General features: G+C 40.7%; 1 protein-coding gene across 1 annotated transcript in view; it reads right to left on the bottom strand.

The window, feature by feature from the left end:
• ARHGAP29 (Rho GTPase activating protein 29) overlaps positions 1-5,477 on the bottom strand; it is a 79,199-nt gene extending 73,722 nt beyond the window's left edge. The window contains exon 1 of the mRNA XM_030868713.3: positions 5,333-5,477. The gene's annotated coding sequence lies outside the window, so the exon portion shown is untranslated. The remainder of the gene's footprint in view (positions 1-5,332) is intronic.
• Positions 5,478-24,691: the final 19,214 nt, after the last annotated feature.

The following is a 24,691-nucleotide window of genomic DNA, read 5'->3' as shown; positions in this document are numbered from 1 at the left end:
GATGGCCTCGCTAATGAAATCTATTGAACCACATAAAATAGTCCTACAAAAACTCTCAGAAAATAGAGGAGGCAGGAAAACTTCCCAACTCATTTTATGAGGTCAACATTACTCTGATACCAAAAGCTGACAAAGATATTACAAGAAAGCTACAGATCAAATTTCCTAACACAGTATTAGCAGGTCAAACCCAACAATATATAAAAAAGAATAATACATTAGAACCAAGAAAGTCTGTCCCAAGAATCAAGCTTAGTTTAATATTCAATAGAGAAAAACCACATGATCATCTTAACAGATGCAGAAAAAGCATCTGACAAAATTCTTCAACCTTTCATGATTAAAGCAGTCACCAAAGTAGGAAGAGAAAAGAATTTCTTCAACCTGATAAGAGACAGCTACAAAAATCTACAGCTAACATCATAGTCAGTAATGAAATACTATGTTTTCCCCTTAAGATCAGGATCAATATTGTTACTGAAGGTCTTAGCCAGTACAATAGAACAAGAAATAAAATACACTCAGATTGAAAAGGAGGAAGTGAAACACTTTATTACAAGTTGACACGTTTGTGTACCTCAAAAATCCTAAGGAACCTATAAATAAGGTACTACAACTAATAAATGAATATAGCAAGGCCACAGATTACAAGGTCAATATACCATAATCAATTTTACGTCTACATACTAGCAACAAACAATTGGACAGTGACATTTTAGAAATTAATACCATTTATAATAACATCAAAAAACAAGATATTTTTAGGAATAAATTAGACAAAACATGTGCAAGATCCTAAATTTAAAACTACAAAACACTAATGGCAAGAAATTAAAGAACTGGATAAATCAATAAGTATGCCATGTTCATGGATTGGAAGACTCAATACTGTTAAGACTTTAATCTCTCTTAAATTGACCTATAGGTTCGAGCAATCTCAAACAAAATCCCTCCTGGCTTTTTTATGGAAATTGATAGGCTGAGTCTAAAATGTATATAAATATGTAAAAAATGTGAACAGCCAAAAAATTTTTGAAAAAAGAACAAACTTGGAAGATTCACAATGCCTGATTTTAAGATTTACTATAGAGCTACAGTTGTCAAGACAGTGTGATATTGGTATAGAGATAGACATAGATCAACAGAATAGAATAGAGTCTAGAAACAGACCCACAAATATAATCAGTTGATTTTCAAAAGCTGCTAAAGTAATAGGGGGAAAGATGGTCTTTTCAATAAATGGTGCTGAAATAACTTGATAACCATATGAGAAAAAAAATGATCCTTGATCCTTACTTCAGAGCATGCCCTAAAATTAATTCAACATGTGTCATAGACCTAAACATATAACCTAAAACTATCAGTCTTTTAAATACTGGAGTTGGAGGAGGCAGCTGCTTGTTTTTATAAAAAGTTATGGGGGGACACAGCCACGCCCAACTGTTTATGTACTGTCAATAACTGTTTTTGCCCTACAACAGCAGAGTTGAGTGGTTGAGGTGCTGTAGCCAGTAAGCCTAAAATATTTATGATCTGGTCCTTTAAGAATATGTTTGAAGATCCCCATTCTAAAAGAAAACTTGGGAGAAAATCCAGGGAACAATTTCTCAGACACAAAAATCAAGAACCATAAAAAAAAAAAAACTGGTAAACTGGACTTCATCAAAATTTAAAGCTTCTGCTTTTTGAAAGACAACTGTTAAGCCCACAAACTGGGAGAAAATATCTGACAAAGGACTTGTATTCAAATTACATCAAGAACTCCTACAACGCAATGATAGAGTGAATAACACGATAAATTAATAAGTAAAAGATCTGAACAGACACTTCAAAAAAGAAGATACACAACTGGGCAATAAGCACATGAAATAGTGCTCAACATCATTAGTATCAGGGAAACACAAATTTAAGCCACAATGAGATATCACTAAATATCTACTGGAATTCTCAATTTTAGCTAGACTGAAATACCAACTTTGGTGTAGGAAGGATTTAGAGCAACTAAAACTCCCACACACTGCTGCTATACACAGTAAACACCACTTTGGAAAATAGCCTGGCAGTTCCTTATACAGTTGAACATACATTTACCATACAACCCAGGAATTCTCCTCTTTTATATACCCTCCCAAAATGAAAAATACAGTCATCCAAAAACTTGTACACAAATGTACGTAGCATTATAGTCAAAAACTGGAAAAAACCCAAATGTCCATCAACAGATAAATGGTTAAACAAATTGTGATATAGCCTTACAATGAAATGCTACTTAACAATAAATATCTATGACGTAGCAAAAACCCATGGGTGAATCTCAAAAACATTATGCCAAATGAAAGTCAGGCACAAAAGAATATATGCTGTATGATTCCTTTTACATGAAATTCTAGAAAAGATGAACCTAATCTTTAGTAACAAAAAGCACAAATCGTTGCCTGATGACGGGGTTGTAGTATGGGAGGTGGGGGGAGTTCCAAATGAGCATTACTTTTTGGAGTAATGGAAATGTTCTGTATCTTGATTACGGGCATTACATGAGTGTATACAATTGTCAAAACTCACTCATAGTGTATAAAAAGCTGTTATCATTTTTTAGTGCTCAATGAATATCAGATAAGTAAATTAAAAGTAAAATTGTAGAAGGTTCTGTTTGAATAATCCCTGAAATTCAACTTCCTCTCTCCCTTAATATTTTTCAAAATATTTTCCATTTTCTTCCTTAGAAAGGAAGACTACGGTATTTGAAAACTTTCTCAGTGACAAATACTGGAACATTTTTTAAGAAAAAGAAAAAACCCTTATCCTAGGGAGGCAATATCATCAAATGGCTCTTTTGCTTATCAGAGTAATGATAAAGGCAAGGAAGAAACTGCAAACCCTCCACAAAAATCCTCACCATATCGAAACGTGTTCCTAACCTTCCTTTTAAACCTCCTTGTTTGTTTACACATGAATGTGTCTTTCTGTGTTGTGGCTCATCATCATACTGGAGATGAGGTGGGAAATTAAAAACAAACAAAATAGCCTTCAAAGCAGAATCATGGAAGCTGATCAGTGATATCCTTGTATGTATTAGAGATAACCAGCAATTCTGCCCCGAAGGATCCTTCTGCCTTCTGTGCTTATTAAAATCATTCTCTTAATTAACTTCAATATCACACAAAACATCACTTCTTCCAAGAAGCCTTTTCATTCCCTCCAGTGAAAATAAATCATCCCTTTAACTTTCCCATAGGACATTCAACATACTTTTCTCAGGTAACCCAAGATACTATGCCTTGGGCCCTATTTATTTGGAATTGTCTACTTCTACCCAATAGACTGAAAGGTTCCACAGGACCTTGTCTAACACAGAGTGGGATCACACTAAATTTTCTGAGCGAATGCTGAATGCATCACCAATGGTACAGGAATGAAAATCTTTCCAGGGTACCTTCTGGGCATGAGCTTTGTTCAATGCAGTACTAACCACTGGGACCAACAGCAGTGGTTGTAGAAGCACACATTCCTAGGTCAAGGGCTTTTACAGCTGGGAAGTGAAGGTGCTGATAATTTAGGTGGATGTTCTATTTTAGGGAGGTGGGCAGAGCAGGAATGACCAGCCACCATAGATTTGCAGAACAGTGCTTTCTTCATCTCAGCCAAAGTTTTATCTCCTGCCAATCTGGGGACTGAAACATTTTCAACCCAGGTCTATCTTACTTCCCTTCAAAATCACTCTAAAACTTTTCTCAGAATCAGGAGACTAAAGCTATTTACCATAAAACTAATGAAGCTTTAGTGTCCAGGTTCCTCACTTGCACAGTTCCTACAATCAGGAAGCATTTCTAAGTATGCATTCTTGGCAACTGCCTATAGAAATCTCTGAAGAAAGGGATTTAAATCTCCAAGACTCATAATTTGATTTGTAATTTCTCGACTCTTCTAAATATTCACTTTCATATTAATAATTATGAATTCTTTTTCTTGAACAGGAAACTCCCCTCCCTCAAACCGAACAAAGGGGCAAAACTAATTGTCAAAAAAGAAGAGAAAAGGAAAAGGTAAATGTGCAACAAGAAGTTCTTTGGTTATTTTGGCTCCACCGTCGTCTTGGAACTTTCCCCTCCTAACAGCTCCTAAAAGATCCACCGTTAGAGATAGATAGAGGATGTCGAAGATCAAACAAAACAAAAAACCAAAATACCACCAGTGGGGGTAGTTGGTAAACAAACCTCCCCCTCGTTTCTAAAGAGGAGTGGTGATGAAAAAGCGAGATAGACCCTGGAAATGTCAGAGGGGCTCAAAGACAAGGAGAGTCCCTGGCTACTTTGTTCTGGCCAAAGGAAGTCCGTCCCTCGAGCTGAGGTTTGGAACAGGAGTCCTGGGACAGCCTGGGAAACAAACTCACAGGGATACGCTGTCCTCTCCTCTTAGTAGCTGCAATCCCCCCGCCTGTCAACTTCTATTTCGCAAAGCACAGGGCTTGCCCTAGGACCAGGCTGGGTTAGCGCGTGCGTGCGTGCGTGCGTGTGTGTGTGTGTGTGTGTGTGTAGGACGGCTACAGGGGTGTGAGAGAGAGGGTCGCGGTGGTGGGAGAGGGAGGGAGGAGTGTGAAGACAGACAGAGATGCACCAGAGTAGGGCACTTGGGTAGAAAGGGGAGTGTTTTTCTACTTTTCATTCCCGACCCCCCAACAAAAATAAAGAAATAAACAGCCGGGCCTAGGTGAGGCGAAGTATGATAAAAGGTAGACAGGGAACACGAGGTGTTTGTTATTTTATCTCAGCCTTTGTATTTGTCAGACTAAAATTTCAGAAAGGGCACCAAACTTCCGAAAAATCCCAAGTAAAGAAGACAAATGTGAAGACCCGGTTAAGGAAATCAAAAGTGGGGCGGGGAGGAGTAAAGGAGCCCCCGCCCGAACTCCGCTTAAAGGCAGATGAGGGCATGTGGTTAGAAAAGGGAGAAGGGCTACAGACGCTCAGCTGGGACTTGGAAAAGGAGTAAAGTCCGCCTCGAGAGCCTCTCCCCAGCGGCCGGGCGGCGTCGCCTAACTGGGGACAGCGGGGTCCGACGGTCCTTGCAACGCCCGCTCTTGCCCTCCCCGCTCCTCCGCTCCTGCCGCGCCCTCCGCGCCCCTCGTCCAGTCGGACCCCTCCCGGAGGACCAGGAGTCCCGGGGACACCGGCCCGACCAGCCGCCGCCAGCCACCAGCGCAGCCCTAAGTTGCTTCCACTCCCTTGCCGCCGCCTGGGCCGCCCGGACCTTGGACGGCGACTCGTGGGTGGCCGCCGCGTGTGACCCCAGCCCCCAGCCGCGGCCGCAGCGAGCGCCGCCACCCTCCACTCACCGCGGCGCTCCATCCCGCGTCCCGGACGCGGATGCCCGCCCGACATTCACGGCCGCCGCCGCCGCCTCCGCCGCCGCCGCCGAGGGCTGGAGCTCGCCGCTCCCATCCCCCACGGCCCGCGGACGCCCGGCCAAACCGCCGCCGCCTCCCCTGCAGCTACAGCCAAGACCACTGCAGCCCCGGCAGCCCCGCCCACGGCCTCGCACCTCCCGCCCGGCCGCGACCCGCCTCCTGGGGCCCAGCCCATTGGCCCGCGCGCCCGGGAGGCGGGGACGGGCTCCTGCGGCAGGTGGGGCCGGCCACTGGCTCTCGAGCGCCCGGCGCAGGCTGTCAGCTTCGCTTCAGCCCGCAAACTGTACGGAGCCTTGTAGGACGTGTTAGCCTCCCCGTGCGGCTTGCGGCAGGACAGGCGGAGGAACCTTAGGGATAAGTCACCTTTTGCACCCTCCAGTAGTGAGCAGGTCCTTGTTGTTTAAGCGGACGTTTCTCAGGTGGACATTTTGAATTCCTTCCAGTCAGGAATTTGGTCCCCAACTTGTTTAGTCCTACCCCTGCCCACACCCTCCTTCTCCCTTTAGGAACAAAAATACATTTTGTCCTTAACTTTAAAACTGCCACACTCTTTTCTGTCTTTGACTGATTGTCATTTTCAGAAAACTAAATTACCCAAAACGTCAACTATTATGTACAGTACCAGGCTCGGGGGAGTTGCTCAATAAATACTAGTCGAATGCATGTCCCCCTAATCATGCTACTTAGTTCTTACCATTAAATGCTCCTTTACTGATGGGACTCACCAACGTTATAGGGAAAATGAACAACAAAAATTAAAGCATTTATCTAGATTTGGATCACACGTCATAATGAAAAACGTACAGCGTTTCTATTGAATAGAGTACATAGTAGTAACACTTAACTCTACCAAGAACACCCTTCCTGTCATCTATGCTGAGACATAGCAGGCACTCTGTAAATATTAGCTGAGTAAATAGGTAAAATTATGGGAAGGGAATTTGGAAAAGTTCCTCAATCTCTTCCTCCCCTTAAACCTTTTTCAAAATACATCAAACATCTGCCATATTCTCCACTCCTCTTCATTAGTTGGGAGAAATATATTAAAAACCATTCTCAGAGGAAAATGGTAACTCATTTTTGCAATAAAATAAATACAATTAACTGAGAATGAACATTAAAAATCTGTTATCTGCTGTAAACGAACTATAATTCAATAAAAATTTTTAAAAAGGAAAAAAAGTCTGTTATCTGGGACAGGTGGCTCATGTGTTTGGTAAAGAAAAGAAGAAATAAATACCTCCACCAAATCCTATAAACTGTCACAGCATTTACCCTTATAAGCCAACTTGTTTTTTACCTATAAATGTTTCTTGGTTAAAGTGGCTCAGGGTCACGTCTTTGGAGAATGAGGAATCAGAGACAAAAAACAAAAATCAGAGGCATAATTGGATGCTGGATCAATAATGAAACATTCATGACAGATGTTTAGTATAGCTATTTTATAATTATAGTATTTATTAATAACACATAACTACTTTGTCTATTGAAATGTTCTTCATTCTTTCTGTGATAGAGAGAATACAACCTCTGCTCTGAAGCCTTCTGTTCTCACTGAAAATTAGTCATCCCATTTAATATTATATGGTACATGGAACCTTATTCTTATGGCACTTTTGACTTTCATGCAGTCTTTTACTTTATACTAATACCAATGTTTATTTATACTAATTAGATTGTGGAGGTCTACAGTGTTATGTTACCTAAGTCTGTGTCCAGTACACAAAGCGTCCCTACTAAGTATTTTCTAGAGGAATGTTTAGGGACTGACCAGTGTGTCCAGGAATAAAAATCCTTCTAGGATGCATTTTCTTTTTTTACCGTAAGCTCTATTCAATTTGTTGTAACTAATGAAATCAAGTGCAATGGCCACAAAAACCACATGTCTAAAGCAAAGACGGTCCCAGGTACCCTGTGCCCAGAGGCAAAGGGGCTGATAATGAAGGCAGATGTTCCACGTGAGTGATGGAGGTGGGAGCCCAGCCCCAAAGGAGAGTACAATGGACAGGTGCTCTTCCTGATAGTCACGCTTCAGTGACAGTCTGTTTAGGAGAGCACATCATCCACCAGACAATATTTATTGAGTACCTCCATTGTGCCAGGCATTGTTCTAAGCACAGGGGTTATATTAGTGACCTTTCAATCCACGTTCAGACTCTCTTCAACCATGGCTAAATGCCTGGGAGAGGAAAAGAGATAATGGAAGCAGGCATGTTCCCAGTCACTGAGACTGTCTTTGCCCCTCACTGCTGGAGCACTCAGAAAGAACCACGGAGAGCCTGATGGGCCACAGTGAGTACAAAGGCTCCAGATTCCAAAGTGGACGAAACTCACCAAGCAGGTTATTAATCTTGATTCTGTGATGGTTGTAATTGAGAAACAAGGAATCAATTCAGACCACATGCTGGAAATGAATGTGAAAGATGTTACAAACATCCAAGAATTCTGTGTTGTCTTGAGGAGTGGGAACTGAGTAAGACTGACTGAAAAAAATAAAGAAAAACTCAAGTGAGTATATGGATATGATATCATACTCATTTTATGTCTAGCTTAAGGTATTAAATTTTAAGCCCCTATTTGCTTGTTATTTTAAGCTCTCTATAAGACATTTGATGACATAAACCTCTGTGCTTGAGTCACCACATACCATGACTCTACCTAATGTCCTAACACGTGTAAGGAAGCTCTCCAGATAATTAATGATTGGTGCCAAATTATACTATTGGCCTAAAAATTGAATTACTGATATTGTTGTGAATAAAGAGATGATGATTATGATGATAGTAATAATAAGTAGCCCTCCCTGGTTTACTCTGTGCTAGACACTGTCTTAATTATTCTTTATATTTAGTAAGTCATTTAGTCCTCACAACAACCCTATGAAATACTATCATCCCTATTTTACGAATTAAAAACTGAGGCACAGAACAAAAGAAGTTCACTAAAGAGTATCTTTTGGATTTTATGAAAATCGATCTTAAAATGAAGATAAATTTGACCATACTTTTCTTAGAAAAAGATAGTGGGGACTCACTCTTATTCTTCCTCTGCCTCTCTGGCCTTTTCGCTGTTCCCCTGATACCCCAAGGTCCCTCTTGCCTCTGCTGTTCCCTCTGCCTGGAAGGGGCTCCCCTGCCCCATATATGTGACTTGCTCTTTGATCCCTTCCAGTCTCCGCTCAAATGTTCCATGTCATTGACATGTTCCCTGACCACTCTGTAGAAAAGAGCATTCCTCTCGTTGATACTCCTATCTTCCTTACCCTGCTTTATTTTTTTTACTACAATAGTTAATTTTATTTGTTCAAGGACTCATCTTGCAAGCACTAAAGCAAGCCTGGGCTTTGATTCTGGGAGCCCGGATTCCCATACTTAGGAAGATAACAGCAAAAACTACTCCACGTACATGGATGAAAACTAAAGCCTCATAGTTAATCACACTGTAGTTTTTAAGTTTCTACAGCCTAGAAGCCAGAAGTCACCAGTCCTTTAGGTCCATCTGGATGTCCCACAGGGTTTCTGCACTTTTATTGAGTTGGGCAAACTTATCACTTACCCTGCTTTAAATACCATAAAGTGTCATAACATGTACCCCTCTACTGACTTGGTATAGTTGTTAATTTATTTGTATATTTTTCATTTCCTCTCACTAGTGTGGAAATGTCAGTGGCATGATGAGAGGAACTCTGCCTGTTTTTTTCACCATTGTATCCCCAGCTCCTGGAAAAGTATTTGGAATTAATCAATAAATAAAATAGTTTAAAGAAAATAACAGTACAGCCCAACTACTAGATTTATCTTTCAAAAAGATTAGTTTAACATTTTGAAAGTTTTAATCAGATAAGAGAAACATATTGCTTTGTTTGACAAAAATTTTACATTAGCTGCTTATAACTGACATACTAACACATGCCAAGTTTAATTACTTCACCTAGTCTTTATCTGAAAGAACCATAAATAACTCTAGAATCTTAAATTATTTCCTTCCTTCTTTAAAGTGAAGGGGTGAACATTTTCTGCTATTGTTTTCTTTCATCTATTCCACCAGATACTGACTAGATAAATAAGCAAATACAGCTACTCCTCACCTACATATTCTATTCAGTGGATGACCTTGTGCTTTGGATTACATCATGTCAACTGACCCTCACAAAAACTTTTATGAGGAGACTTCCGAGAAGATGGCGGAAGAGTAAGACGCGAAGATCACCTTCCTCCCCACAGATACACCAGAAATACATCTACACATGGAACAACTGCTACAGAACACCTACTGAACGCTGGCAGAAAACCTCAGACCTCCCAAAAGGCAAGAAACCCCCCACGTACCTGGGTAGGGCAAAAGAAAAAAGAATAAACAGAGACAAAAGAATAGGGACGGGACCTGCATCAGTGGGAGGGAGCTGTGAAGGAGGAAAGGTTTCCACACATTAGGAAGCCCCTTCGCGGGCGGAGACTGCGGGTGGCGGAGGGGGAAAGCTTCGGAGCTACGGTGGAGAGCGCAGCCACAGGGGTGCAGAGGGCAAAGCAGAGAGATTCCCGCACAGAGGATCAGGGCCGACCGGCAGTCACCAGCCCGAGAGGCTTGTCTGCTCACCAGCAGGGGAGGGCGGGGCTGGGAGCTGAAGCTCGGGCTTCGGTCGGATCCCAGGTAGAGGACTGGGGTTGGCGGCGTGCACACAGCCTTTAGGGGTTTAGTGCTTCATGGCTAGCCGGGAGGGAGTCCGGGGAAAAGTATGGACCTGCCGAAGAGGCAAGAGACTTTTTCTTCCCTCTTTGTTTCCTGGTGCGTGAGGAGAGGGGATTAAGAGCACTGCTTAAAGGAGCTCCAGAGACGGGTACAAGCCGCGGCTAAAAGCGCGGACCCCAGAGACGGGCATGAGACGCTAACGCTGCTGCTGCCGCCACCAAGAAGCCTGTGTGCGAGCACAGGTCATTCTCCACAACCCCCTTCCGGGGATCCTGTGCAGCCCGCCACTGCCAGGGTCCCGGGATCCAGGGTCAACCCCTCCGGGAGAACGCACGGCGCGCCTCAGGCTGGTGCAACGTCACACTGGCCTCTGCCGCCACAAGCCCGCCCTGCACTCCGTGCCCCTCCCTCCCCCCAGCCTGAGTGAGCCAGAGTCCCTGAATCAGCGGCTCCTTTAACCCCGTCCTGTCTGAGCGAAGAACAGACGCCTTCCGGCGACCTACACGGATGGGCGGGGCCAAATCCAAAGCTGAGCCCCTGTGAGCTGTGAGAACAAAGAAGAGAAAGGGAAATCTCTCCCAGCAGCCTCAGAAGCAGCGGATTAAAGCTCCACAATCAACTTGATGTACCCTGCATCTGTGGAATACTTGAATAGACAACCAATCATCCCAAATTAAGGAAGTGGACTTTGAGAGCAAGATTTATTATTTTTCCCCCTTTCCTCTTTTTGTGAGTGTGTATGTGTATGCTTCTGTGTGAGATTTTGTCTGTATAGCTTTGCTTCCACCATTTGTCCTAGGGTTCTAACCGTCCATTTTTTTTAAGTCTTTTTCTTAATAATTTTTTATGTTAATAACTGTATTTTACTTTATCTTCTTTCTTTGTTTCTTTCCTTCCTTCCCTCTTTTAGACAACAAATCATCCCAAATTGAGGAGGTGGACTTTGAGAGCAAGATTTATGATTTTTTCCCCTTTTCCTCTTTTTGTGAGTGTGTAAGTGTATGCTTCTGTGTGAGATTTTGTCTGTATAGCTTTGCTTCCACCATTTGTCCTAGGGTTCTATCCATCCGTTTTATTTTTGTTTTTTTAATTTTTTTTCTTTTTTTTCTCTTAATAATTATTTTTTTATTTTAATAACTTTATTATATTTTATCTTACTTTATTTTATTTTACTTTATCTCCTTTTTTTCTTCCTTCCCTCCTTCCTTCCTTCCTCCCTCCCTCCCTTCTTTCTTTCTTTCTCTCTTTCTACATCTACTAATTCTTTCTTTCTACTTTTTCTCCCTTTTATTCTGAGCCGTGTGGATGAAAGCTCTTGGTGCTCCAGCCAGGAGTCAGTGCTGTGCCTCTGAGGAGGGAGAGCCAACTTCAGGACACTGGTCCACAAGAGACCTCCCAGCTCCACATAATATCAAACGGCAAAAATCTCCCAGAGATCTCCATCTCAACACCAGCACCCAGCTTCACTCAATGACCAGCAAGCTACAGTGCTGGACATCCTATGCCAAACAACTAGCAAGACAGGAACACAACCCCACCCATTAGCAGAGAGGCTGCCTAAAATCATAATAAGTCCACAGACACCCCAAAACACACCACCAGACGTGGACCTGCCCACCAGAAAGACAAGATCCAGCCTCATCCACCAGAACACAGGCACTAGTCCCCTCCACCAGGAAGCCTACACAACTCACTGAACCAATCTCAGCCACTGGAGACAGACACCAAAAACAATGGGAACTACAAACCTGCAGCCTGCAAAAAGGAGACCCCAAACACAGTAAGATAAGCAAAAAGGGAAGACAGAAAAACACACCGCAGATGAAGGAGCAAGATAAAAACCCACCAGACCTAACAAATGAAGAGGAAATAGGCAGTCTACCTGAAAAAGAATTCAGAATAATGATAGTAAAGATGATCCAAAATCTTAGAAATAGAATAGACAAAATGCAAGAAACATTTAACAAGGACCTAGAAGAACTAAAGATGAAACAAACAATGATGAACAGCACAATAAATGAAATGAAAAATACTCTAGATGGGATCAATACCAGAATAACTGAGGCAGAAGAACGGATAAGTGACCTGGAAGATAAAATAGTGGAAATAACTACTGCAGAGCAGAATAAAGAAAAAAGAATGAAAAGAACTGAGGACAGTCTCAGAGACCTCTGGGACAACATCAAATGCACCAACATTCGAATTATAGGGGCTCCAGAAGAAGAAGAGAAAAAGGGACTGAGAAAATATTTGAAGAGATTATAGTTGAAAACTTCCCTAATATGGGAAAGGAAATAGTTAATCAAGTCCAGGAAGCACAGAGAGTCCCATACAGGATAAATCCAAGGAGAAATACGCCAAGACACATATTAATCAAACTGTCAAAAATTAAATACAAAGAAAACATATTGAAAGCAGCAAGGGAAAAACAACAAATAACACACAAGGGAATCCCCATAAGGTTAACAGCTGATCTTTCAGCAGAAACTCTGCAAGCCAGAAGGGACTGGCAGGACATATTGAAAGTGATGAAGGAGAAAAACCTGCAACCAAGATTACTCTACCCAGCAAGGATCTCATTCATATTTGATGGAGAAATTAAAACCTTTACAGACAAGCAAAAGCTGAGAGAGTTCAGCACCACCAAACCAGCTTTACAACAAATGCTAAAGGAACTTCTCTAGGCAAGAAACACAAGAGAAGGAAAAGACCTACAATAAAGAACCCAAAACAATTAAGAAAATGGGAATAGGAACATACATATCGATAATTACCTTAAATGTAAATGGATTAATGCTCCCACCAAAAGACACAGATTGGCTGAATGGATACAAAAACAAGACCCATATATTTGCTGTCTACAAGAGACCCACTTCAGACCTAGAGACACAAACAGACTGAAAGTGAGGGGATGGAAAAAGATATTTCATGCAAGTGGAAACCGAAAGAAAGATGGAGTAGCAATTCTGATATCAGACAAAATAGACTTTAAAATAAAGACTATTAGAAGAGACAAAGAAGGACACTATATAATGATCAAGGGATCTATCCAAGAAGAAGATATAACAATTGTAAATATTTATGCACCCAACATAGGAGCACCTCAATAAATAAGGCAAATACTAACAGCCATAAGAGGGGAAATCGACAGTAACACATTCATAGTAGAGGACGTTAACATCCCACTTTCACCCATGGACAGATCATCCAAAATGAAAATAAATAAGGAGACACAAGCTTTAAATGATACATTAAACAAGATGGACTTAATGGATATTTATAGGATATTCCATCCAAAAACAACACAATACACATTTTTCTCAAGTGCTCATGAAACATTCTCCAGGATAGATCATATCTTGGGTCACAAATCAAGCCTTGGTAAATTTAAGAAAATTGAAATTGTATCAAGTATCTTTTCCGACCACAACACTATGAGACTAGATATCAATTACAGGAAAAGATCTGTAAAAAATACAAACACATGGAGGCTAAACAATACACTACTTAATAACGAAGTGATCACTGAAGAAATGAAAGAGAAAATTAAAAAAATACCTAGAAACAAATGACAATGGAGACATGATGAACCAAAATCTATGGGATGCAGCAAAAGCAGCTCAAAGAGGGAAGTTTATAGCAATAAAATCCTAACTTAAGAAACAGGAAACATCTCAAATAAACAACCTAACCTTGCACCTAAAGCAACTGGAGAAAGAAGAACAAAAAAACCCCAAAGTTAGCGGAAGGAAAGAAATTATAAAGATCAGATCAGAAGTAAATGAAAAAGAAATGAAGGAAACGATAGCAAAGACCAATAAAACTAAAAGCTGGTCCTTTGAGAAGATAAACAAAATTGATAAACCATTAGCCAGACTCATCAAGAAAAAAAGGGAGAAGACTCAAATCAATAGAATTAGAAATGAAAAAGGAGAAGTAACAACTGACACTGCAGAAATACAAAGGATCATGAGAGATTACTACAAGCAACTCTATGCCAATAAAATGGACAACCTGGAAGAAATGGACACATTCTTAGAAATGCACAACCGGCTGAGACTGAATCAGGAAGAAATAGAAAATATGAACGACCAATCACAAGCACTGAAATTGAAACTGTGATTAAAAATCTTCCAACAAACAAAAGCCCAGGACCAGATGGCTTCACAGGCGAATTCTATCAAACATTTATAGAAGAGCTAACACCTATCCTTCTCAAACTCTTCCAAAATATAGGAGAGGGAGGAGCACTCCCAAATTCCTTCTACGAGGCCACCATCACCTTGATACCAAAACCAGACAAGGATGTCACAAAGAAAGAAAACTACAGGCCAATATCACTGATGAACGTAGATGCAAAAATCCTCAACAAAATACTAGCAAACAGAATCCAACAGCACATTAAAAGGATCATACACCATGATCAAGTGGGGTTTATCCCAGGAATGCAAGGATTCTTCAATATACGCAAATCAATCAACGTGATACACCATATTAAAAAATTGAAGGAGAAAAACCATATGGTCATCTCAATAGATGCAGAGAAAGCCTTTGACAAAATTCAACACCCATTTATGATAAAAACCCTGCAGAAAGTAGGCGTAGAGGGAACTTTCCTCAACATAATAAAGGCCATATATGACAAACCCACAGCCAACATCGTCCTCAATGGTGAAAAACTGAAAGCATTTCCACTAAGATCAGGAGCAAGACAAGGTTGCCCACTCTCACCACTCTTATTCAACATAGTTTTGGAAGTTTTAGCCACAGCAATCAGAGAAGAAAAAGAAATAAAAGGAATCCAGATCGGAAAAGGAGAAGTAAAGTTGTCACTGTTTGCAAATGACATGATACTATACATAGAGAATCCTAAAGAGGCTACCAGAAAACTACTAATCAATGAATTTGGTAAAGTAGCAGGATACAAAATTAATGCACAGAAATCTCTGGCATTCCTATACACTAATGATGAAAAATCTGAAAGTGAAATCAAGAACACACTCCCATTTACTATTGCAACAAAAGAATAAAATATCTAGGCATAAACCTACCTAAGGAGACAAAAGACCTCTATGCAGAAAATTATAAGACACTGATGAAAGAAATTAAAGATGATACAAATAGATGGGGAGATATACCATGTTCTTGGATTGGAAGAATCAACATTGTGAAAATGACTCCACTACCCAAAGCAATGTACAGTTTCAATGCAATCCCTATCAAGCTACCACTGGCATTTTTCACAGAACTAGAGCAAAAACTTTCACAATTTGTATGGAAACACAGAAGACCCCGAATAGCCAAAGCAATCTTGAGAATGAAAAATGGAGCTGGAGGAATCAGGCTCCCTGACTTCAGACTATACAACAAAGCTACAGTAATCAAGACAGTAGGGTACTGACACAAAAACAGAAATATAGATCAATGGAACAGGATAGAAAACCCAGAGATAAACCCACGCACATATGGTCACCTTATCTTTGATAAAGGAGGCAGGAATGTACAGTGGAGAAAGGACAGCCTCTTCAATAAGTGGTGCTGGGAAAACTGGACAGCTACATGTAAAAGTATGAGATTAGAACACTGCCTAACAGCATACACAAAAATAAGCTCAAAATGGATTAAAGACTGAAATGTAAGGCCACAAACTATCAAACTCTTAGAGGAAAACATAGGCAGAACACTCTATGACATAAATCACAGCAAGATCCTTTCTGACCCACCTCCTAGAGAAATGGAAATAAAAACAAAAATAAACAAATGGGACCTAATGAAACTTCAAAGCTTTTGCACAGCAAAGGAAACCATAAACAAGACCAAAAGACAACCCTCAGAATGGGAGATAATATTTGCAAATGAAGCAACTGACAAAGGATTCATCTCCCAAATTTACAAGCAGCTCATGCAGCTCAATAACAAAAAACCAAACAACTGAATCCAAAAATGGGCAGAAGACCTAAATAGACATTTCTCCAAAGAAGATATACAGACTGCCAACAAACACATGAAAGAATGCTCAACATCATTAATCATTAGAGAAATGCAAATCAAAACTACAATGAGATATCATCTCACACCAGTCAGAATGGCCATCATCAAAAAATCTAGAAACAATAAATGCTGGAGAGGGTGTGGAGAAAAGGGAACCCTCTTGCACTGCTGGTGGGAATGTAAAGTGATGCAACCACTGTGGAGAACAGTATGGAGTTTCCTTAAAAAACTACAAATAGAACTACCATATGACCCAGCAATCCCACTACTGGGCATATACCCTGAGAAAACCAAAATTCAAAAAGAGTCATGTACCAAAATGTTCATTGCAGCTCTATTTACAATAGCCCGGAGATGGAAACAAGTGTCCCTCATCGGATGAATGGATAAAGAAGATGTGGCACATAGATACAATGGAATATTACTCAGCCATAAAAAGAAACGAAATTGAGCTATTTGTAATGAGGTGGATAGACTTAGAGTCTGTCATAAAGAGTGAAGTAAGTCAGAAAGAGAAAGACAAATACCGTATGCTAACACATATATATGGAATTTAAGAAAAAAAAATGTCATGAAGAACCTAGGGGTAAGACAGGAATAAAGACACAGACCTACTAGAGAATGGACTTGAGGATATGGGGCGGGGGAAGGGTAAGCTGTGACAAATCGAGAGAGAGGCATGGACATATATACACTACCAAACGTAAGGTAGATAGCTATTGGGAAGCAGCCGCATAGTACAGGGAGATCAGCTCGGTGCTTTGTGACCGCCTGGAGGGGTGGGATAGGGAGGGTAGGAGGGAGGGAGGGAGACGCAAGAGGGAAGAGATATGGGAACATATGTATATGTATAACTGATTCACTTTGTTATAAAGCAGAAACTGACACACCATTGTAAAGCAATTAGACTCCAATAAAGTTGTAAAATATATATATATATATATATATATATATATATATATATAAAACCTTTATGAGATGGGAATATGAAATCTGTTTTCCCCAAAAGAATATTGTAACTTTCAGAGTCAGGGGATGTTAGAGCTCCTCTACTACATTCTCCTTTATTTTATTAAAAAAAAAAAGAAAAAGTCCAGGTCAGTTTTCCCAGAGATCTCACGGTTAGTCATTGGCCTAAGTAGACTGGAACCAAGACCAGGGCTCTTTCTATACCAACTAATAAATTAAGCTTTTAAATTGTACGTAAGTCTATGAAATGAGATCAAAGCCCCTACCTGAATCGTTCTTAATTTATGTGTAAATATTTAAGCTATACTAACATGTTTAAATGTGAATTTGTTCTGCATATTTACTCCTATTATTTCAGAGTTCTGACTTATTAAGTTACTAAAAAAATGATGGCCCTTAAAAAATGGGTGGGTTAGCATGGAGCCAATGAGGAGCTTGGTTTGCTCTTGAAGTAGAAAGTTGTCCTGAGGCATTCTGGAACACAGGCACAGATTACCGCCTCTCTCCTAGGGAGAAGGCTGGCTGGCTTCAGGAAGGAGTAGAGCCCAATGGAAACATTGCTAATCTCTTTCTTTATCTACACACTGAGCAAATATTGCTGAACCCTGAGAAACAATGCAACCACTAGGGACTTTAATGAGTGTTTATCTTTCTAACTGCGTATTTATATAGGGGTGGCTGCCTGTGGCACGCTTGCCAGTGGATTGGGAAGGGACTGCTTGTAAAAGCTGAAAATATTTAGTTATATGAACCTGTTTCAGCGACATCTCCTTTTACGTTCATTCAAGAAGACATTACATTCCATAGCAACAGAAGAACTATTATTACTCAATCATTTAGATGTCTGGATTTAAATGATTTTATTTTGAAACTCAGTATTATTAATTAAATGAATATTGCAATTAACTCAGTAGCTGACAATGTATGATTTAAATTAGAAGAAATAAAATACAGGAAAAAGAGTATTATGTGACTTAATAATCCTATAATATTGGCATCTCGAAATATCTGTAAACTTGTGTCAAAGACCTTGAAAAATAGTAACTGAGAATCATTGATGGATTGACATTCTTTGCTGCTGATGGATTTGACATACTTACTGTGCTTGATGACATATTCAGTTTAGGATGTTCATCAGTGTAATTAAATTTTCCTGGGAGCTGCATGGTATTAGACTATCGGAGGTCACAAGCATAACGTATATCTTATTAACCAAAAAGCTGATGAAATACCTGTTATGTAATATCACTGAAACCATCAGCTTAGTATACGCAAGGTGGAGAACAGATGGAATGACAAACAAGCTATTAAGACAGTCAGTTGCCTTGCTTCGGAGTTAGCTCAAGCTGGGTTGCAAGGTGAAATGCTTTAGATCTTTCCTATGAATAGATGAAGACAATCCTCATGGTTAGAATGAACAATATCAAGCTGACTTCTAATATCTTCCTTCTGGGTAATAACTAAGAACGAAGAGGAAAAAAAAGAGTTTCATTCTGGAAAAGTTATTGAAAGATAAAACAAGCTTACCAAGAAGCCAGAATCTAAGGAAATGAATAGACCAGTAGACAAGAGGTCTTGATATAAACCTTGGAGTTACTTAGGGACTAAAAAATTAGAAGCATAGGATGTGGATCAAGGAACAGTGGATTCTAAAAGGACTCTTTAAACGTGTTTCACAGAGAACTGGTATTTAATTTACACAAGCTTTTCTTGAATACCAACAAGTCAGTGAAATGGAGCTGCCAATGCCAATGGCATTGTTGTATTTTCGAACCAATGTTTGAAGTGCAATGAAATCTGAAGGGGCTTTTTGTAGTTTTGTAGGTGGTAGGTGGTTTGGTAGTGGGGATGGGGCAGGGCTATGGGGAAGAGGAAAACATGACGGAGATAGTGATTACTGGGAAAATTTCTTAAGAACAAAGTGGATCACTGATTTATCAGACAAAGTGCTGTAGGCTGAATTTTATCCCCTCAAAATTCATATGTTGGAGTCTTAACCCCAGTACTTCAGAATGTGACTGTATTTGGAGATAGGGTCTTCAAAGAGGTATTTAAGTCAAAATGAAGCTATTAGTGTAGGCCCTAATCCTATATGACGGGTATCCTTGTAAGAAGAGAAGATTACAACACAGACGCACACAGACCACATAAAATACAGGGAGATCAGTTCTACACCATGCAAAAACACAGAGAAGACAGCCATCTATAAGCTGAGAGACACCTCAGAAGAAACCAACCATGCCAACACCTTGATCTCAGACTTTTAGCTTGCAGAATTATGAGAAAATATATTTCTGTTAAGCCACCCAGTTTGTGGTACTTTGTTATGGCAGCCATAACAAACATATAAGACAACACCACTTAAGTTCTAGGAATCAAATAATAATACCATTAATGGGTTCTAGTTGGACCCAAGATAATTTCCTTCCTCTACCCCATAGAAATATTAAGTCCAAGTCTGGCTGAAAGTTGCCGTAATCCAACTCTTTAAGTGGACCATTTCTTCTTCATAATATTCACGAGATGCAATAAGTCAGTATCACTCCTACTCTGGGGTGTAGGCCAGGAGGGAGCATCATATCCATTGTAATAGTATCATTAAAATCAGAAGGCAGGATGTTTACAAGCCTGGTGTTCTGTGAGTATTTTCAGTGGGAGGAGGCTGATTGGTTTCTACTCAGAGTGGAAGGGATGCCCTGGTCTCTTCATTTGTATCCAGTAGAGGAAGATTTGAGAGTGGCAATTTTAAGGGTACAATTTTAAGCCACTGCAAGCAGTATTAACGGCTAGTTAACAGTAATAATTTCATCACAGTGCTTGGTTCATAATAAGAGCTTGATAAGTGTTAATTTACTTTTCTATTATTTTTGGTTCTATGGCATTTCACAGTGTACAAAGCTACATTATCTCAACTTATCTTCAAAATAAGTCAGTGAAATATGAGTTATTGTGATCATTTTTATTCAGATTTCTCATAAGAAAGTTGTATCTTTTTATTTATTTTTATCTTCCTTTTTGCAGTATGCAGATCTCTCACTGTTGTGACCTCTCCCGTCGCGGAGCACAGGCTCCGGACGCGCAAGCTCAGTGGCCATGGCTCACGGGCCCAGCCGCTCCACAGCATGTGGGATCTTCCCGGACCGGGGCACGAACCCGCGTCCCCTGCATCGGCAGGTGGACTCTCAACCACTGCGCCACCAGGGAAGCCCAGAAAGCTGTATCTTAATGAGGGTAAGTTCTTTACCCAAAATTGCACAATGAACTAATATCAGAGATTGAACTCAAAGCAAGGTCACTGTCTCCTCAAGCAGGACTCTTTCCAATACCCCCACCAGCTCTAAATAAGTTTAGAGCTGTAAGTTTCAAATAATCCACTGTAAGTTTAAAACAATCCACTTTAATCAAAAAATGACATATTCTGTATTCATCAAGTATTCCAGGTAGGAAAGAGATTCAATATTTATTATACAAATTGTACCTATCCTATAAATACTACATGAATAAATACTTTGCACATGCAAATGGGCAGAAGAGGAGACTGTCCCCAAAACCTCCTAGTGAGTTGCTTCTCACACCATTGGCCTTGGTCCAGAATTCCTAAAGAATAAATGTTTTTTAAAAAAAGAATACTTAGAAGATACTTTTCCTTATATAAACACAGAGTTCCATCTACTGATACCCAGGGATCAATTAAGATCTAGTACTAATCTTTAGATATTCTATAGTGTATTTATTTTATAATACATATAGAGTATTTTATTTGGGGTGTGTATATGTGTGTGAGATGGGGAGGCAACAACATTGTTCCTATAGGAATATGCCTTTTGATTCTTTATGCTAGACTTACAAGCAAACTTTTGGAATACAGTCCATTCATTGGATGGGAACTCCTTGAAAATTAAGAATTTTCAGAGAATTTGTTTATATTCCCCTTAAACCAATCCTTATATGATTCAGAAGGCACTTCAAGAATCTTGTATTGTCTACAAATGATTATTACGACACATGTGACATCGCCCAATGATAAATGCTCTCTAGATTCAGAGAAAGACTAACTAATAAGACACCAGATGATGATAAAGTGTTAATGATATTACATAGGCGTTGCTATGCTATAGGAAATTCTATCAGAAACCATGATAGCACTGAATGAAGTCCAGCATATGCACTGATTGATGACTCACCCCACACTCTTTCCTTCTAAGAGAAGGAAGATGATAGAAGCCCAGTTCAGAGATGTTGAATTCCAAATGATGGAGGACCAATTATTCCATGTGATATACAAAGATTAGTTAAAATACAGATTTAAAATTCAAAATCCTAGAAGTAGGGGCAAACTGAGAGAGCTAGATCCCCTGCAGGAGGTATTCACTCTTACTTAGCTCCAGATCACTGAGGTCACGGGTAGGGTAACCAACCACATATTCTGATTTGCCTCAGGCAGATTCAGTTAATGCCTGTTGTTCAGGCGTAATTATTAATAGAGCCTCTTCTTACTCTCAGAAGTGTGCCAATTTGTACAATACAGTATACGGGCACTCTAGTTATAGGAAAATTTAGGTATATTATTGCCTGGTCTTTTGGTTTTTCAAGCCAGAAATTTGGGTTTTAAAGAACATCTTTGGATTTTTTTAATGTGGCCAACAAATTCCAGTTTTTTGTTTTGTTTTTTTGTTTTTTGCGGTATGCGGGCCTCTCACTGTTGTGGCCTCTCCCGTTGCGGAGCACAGGCTCCAGACGCGCAGGCTCAGCGGCCATGGCTCATGGGCCCAGCCGCTCCGCGGCATGTGGGATCTTCCCGGACCAGGGCACGAACCCGTGTCCCCTGCATCGGCAGGCAGACTCTCAACCACTGCGCCACCAGGGAAGCCCAAATTCCAAATTTTTAAAAATTTTGTTCAGGCCAGGGAAAACTCATAAGGAGCAGGATGTGGCCTGGAGTTGACTGTTTGCAACCTCTAGGTTAAAACCTCTGGCTGATATGAGAGTGCTCTTTGGTTTGCCTTTTTGGAGAACATTTCTCTCTTGTAGCTGGTGACAAAGGGTCTTCAGATGCCTCCTGCATGGGAGGGCCTTCTTGCTCTATGAAGTTCCAGTAGAAATCAGTGTGGAGTCAGGACATATAATATGAGCAGCTTAAGCCTATTGTTCTAGGCCTTCGTAATGATTGTAGCTAGCACTTCCCATGCATAGTCTATCTCATTTACTCCTCACAATAGGTCTGTGAGGAAGATATTACTATCTCCATTGTTCTAATGAGGAAACTGAGACTTAAGTGACTAATTAGTTTGAACAAAGTCACTCAGCTCGTAAGTGGCGAAACCAGGATCTGAACTCCTGACAAACTTAACTCCAAAGCCCACGCCTTTTTCCTCTGTGTCTGCTGCTTCCCAAGGTAGAGAGATCAACTCTCTCTTTCCCTTGGGACATTTTTCATTTGAGTAAATCCTTTTTGACCTCTTGTCACTAGGGAAAATTATAGTCTTGACTCTGGGTCTACAAGAAGACATTTTCTCGCTTTTATTGAGGGCTTTAAGTCAGAGGTCCAGTGGTTCAGCTCACATCTCTGGGAATGGGGGACCCCAAGGGAGTTTAAAGCCAAAGTCCCACTTAGTCATAAGCAGTGTTCATTTACCAAGTGTCCCCTTCTACTCAGACACTTTGAGAATCTATAGTGATGCTAGGCAGCTGGTCATAGATTTAAGGTTTCCTAACCGCAGTCATCTCTGTATCCCATATCCATTTTAGAGATACAAGTAACAAATAGACCTCATCTAATGGGGACTAAGAAAAAGCATAGGATTTTTTTTCCATTATTAATTTGACCAAAGATTGGGAAATGTTTAACATGTTATACTGGGTTGAATAATCCCCACCCTGCCACCCCCTGCCACTGGCCAAATTCATTTCTGCTTGGAACTTCAGAATGCGACCTTATTTGGAAATAAGTTCTTTGCAGCCAGTAATTAATGAAGATGAGGTCATACTGGATTAGGGTGGACCATAATCCTAATCTGATGACTGGAATCCTCATAAGATGAGATAGAGACACAGAGACCTACACAGAGGGAAGGTGGCCATATAAAGATAAGTAGAAATTAGAGCAATGCAGCTGTAAGCCAAGAAATACCAATGACTTCAGGCAATCATCAGATGCTGCAAGAGGTAGAGGATTATTCTCTAGAGATTTCAGAGGGAGCACGGTCCCGCCAATGCTTTGATTTGGACTCCTGGCTTCCAGAACTGTGACAGAATAAGTTTCTATTGTTTTAAACTATCTAAGTTTGTGGTAATTTGTTACAGCAGCCACAAGAAACTTGTGCATGTAAAGAAAAAAAAAGAAATGTGAATGTTGGGCTTCCCTGGTGGCGCAGTGGTTCAGAGTCCGCCTGCCGATGCAGAGGACACGGGTTCGTGCCCCGGTCCGGGAAGATCCCACAAGTCGCGGAGCGGCTGGGCCCGTGAGCCATGGCCGCTGAGCCTGCGCGTCCGGAGCCTGTGCTCCGCAACGGGAGAGGCCACAACAGTGAGAGGCCCGCGTACCGCAAAAAAAAAAAAAAAAAAAAAAATGCTAATGCTGTAACGCCCTTTCAGGATGCAGCAGAGGAATCTGTATTGAATATTTAACTTCAGAGTTCACAAGTCAAAAGTTCAAGAAGTATTTCATGACCCACTATTAGTTAAAGAACAAACTCTTCAGAGAGGAAAAGTTCTCTCCCTATATAATTCAAAAGCATCTGTGGAATTTCTACAGAAGACAAAAGGCATCCAGTATGCTGATTCAATATGGCTCAGTTCTGTGCTAATTCTGACCAAGACTGGCTGTGTTAGGGAATTCCTCTACCAATCTACCACCGTTAGTCATCCTGCCCTAAGCTTGAAATCTGATAGAACTGGGGTGAGTCATAGGCACTGGGGTGTGCATTATGTGGTAGTCTTTTCCCATTCTCTGCCATATTTACCCCGTTTATCTGACTGGTATCTGACTCAGTTTCTCTCCTGGGACTATGATTCTGACAACATCACCAGCTTTTATTTCTCTGAGGGCAAATCCCTGCCTTACTCTAGCCTCTGGCTGGGGTCTGCCTCAAACTGGATGGACTCTCTGTATTGGGGGAAAATCTCTTATACTCTCAATTCCTGAAATGCCCATTGCCCCTTTTGAGGAAGGCTAGTCACAGCTCCTGCATTCTGACCTCAGCTGATTCAACCAAATTTGGATGTCTTATCCAAGGCCAGCCCATCCATAGGCCTATCAGTGTTCTATGAAGCAGTCTGGCAAGTGAGCTCTACCCAATGAGGGAAAAGATAAGCAACAGCACCAATAGGACCTTCTGTGTTGGAGAGTTTAAATAAGAGGCCTTTGGAGAGCCCCTGCTGTTGGTAATATGGACAGAAGTTGAAAAGACACACAGAAAAAACAGACACAGAAAGCAGAAACCATGAGGTAGAAAATGCCATCAGTGAGCAGAAATCAAGAGATAAAAGGAGGAAAACAGGAAGTTGGAAGTAAGTGGCAAGAGCCGTAGAAACAAAGACCAAGAGTAGCTGCATCATTGTAAAACTTGCAGAGCATTAGAGTCAGGCTGGCAGATGCCCAGGGGTGCAGAGGATAACCCAAACTGCATTGTATTCTAA

Source organism: Globicephala melas, chromosome 1 (assembly GCF_963455315.2).
Source record: "Globicephala melas chromosome 1, mGloMel1.2, whole genome shotgun sequence".
Lineage (NCBI taxonomy): Eukaryota > Metazoa > Chordata > Mammalia > Artiodactyla > Delphinidae > Globicephala > Globicephala melas.
The sequence above is the reverse complement of the archived record's forward strand: the minus strand, read 5'-3'. Positions and strand labels throughout refer to the sequence as shown.